General features: G+C 47.3%; 1 long non-coding RNA gene across 1 annotated transcript; it reads left to right on the top strand.

Annotated features, from left to right (window-relative positions):
- The first annotated feature begins 308 nt into the window (after nucleotides 1–308).
- Nucleotides 309–3,440, top strand: LOC109762226 (uncharacterized). Its single transcript, XR_002232705.3, has 3 exons — nucleotides 309–878; nucleotides 2,478–2,576; nucleotides 3,117–3,440. It is a non-coding gene; the product is annotated as an uncharacterized lncRNA (long non-coding RNA).
- The last annotated feature ends 1,604 nt before the right edge of the window (nucleotides 3,441–5,044 follow it).

Raw genomic sequence — 5,044 nt, 5'->3', positions numbered from 1 at the left:
GGAACGCAGTAATAATTCAAAATTTTCCTACGTGTCACCAAGATCAATCTAGGAGATGCTAGAAACGAGAGAGAGAGAGTGCATCTTCATACCCTTGAAGATCGCTAAGCCGAAGCGTTACAGGAACGCGGTTGATGGAGTCGTACTCACTACAAGAAACTTATTAATCCATGACGGATTTCCTGTGACAATTTCGAAATCTGTCAAGGACGACCCAGTACAGCCTGCTGAGCCCGCTAAAGCCCGCTCAAGCCCGCCTAAGCATTCCCCGTATATAATGCAAACCCTAAAACTTGCTCCCCAGCCCCCTCCCTCCCCCTCCTCCGCAGCCTTTCCTCTCGCGAGCCCCCTCTCTCCCACACGCGACTCCTCGCACCGCCGCCCGATTCCGTCGACTTCCCGCGGGTATGGCCGGTGCGCAGCACACCCCCATCTTCCTCTCGCTCCGCTCCTTCCTCCCCTCTAGCTAGATTCACAGCTCCCGGCCACCAGCGCTCGCCAGCAGGCCCTCCCCATGGCTAGGGTTTCGGCGCCGGGGCAGCTCCGATGGATCCTCCCCGTCGCCTGCTGCCGGTGCTGCTAGAACGGGGTGGCGCGGATGCCTTCCTCCCGCAGGATGTGCTGAGGCGACGCAACCTGCAGTGGCATACTCAGGAGTCGGGACGAGCGCGGGCGCCACGGCCTTGTCTCGCTCGACGATGGTGGCCGCGAACGCCGGTGGTCCTTCTCGTCCTCTACCTCCAAGGACTTGCTTCGATACAACTCAGGCACCCCTGCCCCTGAAGCCTGTCCTCTCATCCGGTGATGTACAGATCGTCCTCGCGTGCGTCGATTTGCCTCCTCCTCGACGCGGCACCTGCAACCTAGATGTGGACGTGGTGAGCTCCCTCTCTCTCCCTTCCTGTACCCAACATCTGGATGGCACTTGTATCTGTAGTCACTTGCATCTGTACATACATACGCATGAATAAGTTTCTCATTAATTTTTGAGTACATTCTATTGAACCTAATTGTACTTGCTGCCCTGTAAGCTATGAGAAGGAATTGTTTCATTTAAAGGGCCAAACACAATGATAACGACTCTTGCATTAGTTGAAGGGGTCAAAGAAATAGCATCAAAATATATTGAATTGAAATGTACTAATATATTGAAGTGAAAGTTACTATGCACATAATTTTGCAGAGCTAAATATATTGTGGCTATCCTACCCTGATTGCAATATATTGAAGTGCAAAAGAATTTGGATGTGAGATGTAGGCACGTTCATTCTGTTAGCTGGTAGTTTTTACAGTGTGGCAATATACTTTGGGTCTGTTTGGATGGATACCAATGCCGGCCTTACCAATTTATTGGTTGTGCCCGTGACTTTTGGATACTGCTTGGATTGAAGCCATTTTTGGCTCGCCCAGCTCAGGTCGGCCGCGCCCCTACAGGATTTTCGCCAATTAGCGGGCGAAACGAAGGCGTGGAAAATGTCCGCCAATAATTTGGCAGCCAAATCGTGCGCACGTCTTATTATCCTGGCCGACCGAACGACGTCGTCGGCAGTGGCCGAATCCGCCACCATTCTTGACGCCTTGCACTGCCCGCCAGGCTAATTAAGATACAAATTAAACCATGACATCGTGAAGCTCCAACTAAGCCTGGTTGTGATTATGTTCAATTCAGTCTTGCTAATATGATAGTAGTGTTTTATCGGTTCATTATGCATGCTGTAAATTCTTGAAACCAAACTATACACTACCTGGTACAATCCAAACAAATATTGGCAAGTCTGCTGGCTTTAAACATTTTGGAAGAATTTAGTTAGTGAAGTAAGACATTTTGGAAGGCATAATTCTTTTAAGATTTTGGTTCAGTTTAGACAACATTTACATGTTAGTCTTAGTGAAATGAAACTGCACTTCTGATTTTCAACCAATCTCTTTGCTCTGGACAATATAGTCGGTACACCTCTGCTTGGTCGACGCCGACAATATAGCAGTAGCAGTACAGTTTAAGTTTTGGATTTGTTAAGATGTAGTCTTGGCCTTGCATCTTCAGTTTAGGTTTGCATTACAAAGATTGCTCTGTACTTTGCTTGTTTTCATATTAGCTTTATTGGTGGGGTTGCTGAATGTAAGATTGCTCTGTACTTATTTCCTGTGCTTACAACCTACTAGCAGCAGTATTTTAACTGCTTAAAGCCATTTGCTCTTGTTATTCATGATCTTGCAAATTTCTGTAAGGTATTCGAAAATAGTTCAAGAGTAACTCATTTGCATTACAATGAACCAAAAGATGCTAGAGTGGTGTTCACACTTATTTTGATACGTACGAGCATATTTTCAAGCAGCTAAAGCTGTACGTTATAGACAGAGTTTACGTAATGTTGCTGCTTCTATTCCGCACACTAAAAAGGCAGCTTGTACTTGGAGCTGAATGGAAATATTCTGTAATTTTTGTTTGATAAGTTTTTTCCATTCCATTGATCCAGCTTTGGGTCTTCTCAATAAGTACACGATGTAGCAGAGCTTGTGGCATCAACCAAGGAGCTTGAGGCGTTGCATGTTGAAAAACAAATCAAGAAACACATGTAAGTACTATGGTGCAGCAGTTCCATTATTTTCCATTCCATGGCATATGGGATGAATCACTAATGCTCTTTCTATGCAACATGGGACATGATTTCTTACATGGCATTCTTCTCCTTGACCGATGTGTAAAATTGTGGTGTACTGTTGTATTATGCCCTCTGTTGTGCTCCTTGCTAGTATATTGTAACCAGTGAGTACTCTCAGCCATATCAGTATCGCACACGTTGGGAATTCGTCTTTGGGAGCTTGCAGATTTTATTAGTTGCCAGTTTAACTCGTCCAGAGAAGAAATTCAGTTTAAAGACATGTATTAAATGCATGAAAATGTAAGTGGGCAACCCCTAGCCCTTATCATATATAATCGTTATGCACAGTAGTACTTGAATAATTATATCAATTTAGGTTTCTAATTTTTTCGGCGGATTTATGGCCTCAACTTTTGATGCTACAGCACTTGAGTTCTGTGATGTATAATTTGTTATGTTGTCACTTATAGGTCATCTCTAGAAATGTCTAATGTTTGTTCTAATTTTGTGCAGATCATGTTATTCCTACTTGGTGCAGCCTATCACATATGCCATGACATGGTGTAATTGTGATCAAGAGGGGGCCAACGACAAGAAGTTGAATTAGAATCTTTTGTATATGTTTTTGATGTAAACTGGATTGTGTTGGTTCTAACCTTGCTATGTGTTGTATTTCGTCAATTGATGTTGTAAATTGTCTATTCACGGAGGATTTTGTAGATTGCTATGTTGTAGATACACGTGGATGGCTTCATAAATACTCTTTGTCTTCGGCCAAAGTTGGCATTATGATCTGTGTAAATGCTAAAATAATGTACTTGCTCAAAATTTCATGGAGGGAAATGGGTTAATTTGCCGGACAAAATTTAAATTTTGCATAAATCCATGACGGTTTCTATGACAAAAACAGTATCTATGTAGGCAGCCACGTCATTCCAATAGATCTATCCAAAATGCTACGTGGCGCTTGTCTGTGATGGCCCATTCCGTCACAAACGCTCGGGCCTAGTTTGGGCTGGGCGGGTCAGGGGCTAGACCTGTGACGGTCAAGATCCGTCATGGAAGGTGAGGTGTCAAATTATGACGCGATATACATGACGGATTTCAAATCCGTCATGCCCGGTCATCCTTGACGGATTTTCACTGCCCCGTGACGGATTGGAACCGTCATGTATTAACAGATTTCTTGTAGTGACTCACGGCGATTCAAATTGCGGAAGATCCGATCTAGCGCCGAACGGACGGCGCCTCTGCGTTCAACACACGTACAGCCCGGGGACGTCTCCTCCTTCTTGATCCAGCAAGGGGAGAGGAGAGGTTGAGGGAGAACTCCGGCAGCACGACGGCGTGGTGGTGGAGCTTGTGGTATTCCTACAGGGCTTCGCCAAGCTCTACGGAGGAGAAGGAAGAGTTGAAGGAGGGAGGGGCTGCGCCAGGAGAAGGGGTGCGGCTGCCCTCTCTCTCCCTCACTATATATAGGGGGAACGGGTGGAGGAGGCGCCCTAGGGTTCCCTAGGGGAGGGGCGGCGGCCACAGGGGAAACCCTAGATGGGTATGGGCGCCCCCACCCCTAGGAAACTTGCCCCCAAGCCGGGAGGGGTGGCTGCCCAAGGGGAGGCGCCCCCACCTCTCCAGGTTACATGAGAGGGGTTGGGAGGGGCGCACAGCCCCTTAGTGGGCTAGTGTGCCCCCTCCCCTTGGCCCATAAGGCCCCCAACGCTTGCCGGGGCCTCCGAAACACCTTTCGGTCACGCTGGTCGTCACCCGGTACTCCCAGAACAATTCCGGACTCCAATACCCTTCGTCCAATATATCGATCTTCACCTCCGGACCACTCCGGAGTTCCTCGTCACGTCCGGGATCTCATCCGGGACACCGAACAACCTTCGGTAACCACATACTATTTCCCATAACAACTCTAGCGTCACCGAACCTTAAGTGTGTAGACCCTACGGGTTCGGGAACCATGCAGACATGACCGAGACACCTCTCCGGCCAATAACCAATAGCAGGATCTGGATACCCATATTGGCTCCCACATATTCCACGATGATCTCATCGGATGAACCACAATGTCGGGGATTCAATCAATCCCGTATACAATTCCCTTTGTCTACCGGTATGTTACTTGCCCGAGATTCGATTGTCGGTATCCCAATACCTCGTTCAATCTCGTTACCGGCACGTCTCTTTACTCGTTCCGCAACGCATGATCCCGTGGCTAACTCATTAGTCACATTGAGCTCATTGTGATGTTGCATTACCGAGTGGGCCCAGAGATACCTCTCCGTCATACGGAGTGACAAATCCCAGTCTCGATTTGTGTCAACCCAACAGACACTTTCGGAGATACCTGTAGTGCACCTTTATAGCCACCTAGTTACGTTGTGACGTTTGGTACACCCAAAGCATTCCTACGGTATCCGGGAGTTGCACAATCT

Source organism: Aegilops tauschii, chromosome 4 (assembly GCF_002575655.3).
Source record: "Aegilops tauschii subsp. strangulata cultivar AL8/78 chromosome 4, Aet v6.0, whole genome shotgun sequence".
NCBI classification, from domain to species: Eukaryota; Viridiplantae; Streptophyta; class Magnoliopsida; order Poales; family Poaceae; genus Aegilops; species Aegilops tauschii.
This window is presented reverse-complemented; position numbering and strand designations above follow the sequence as displayed.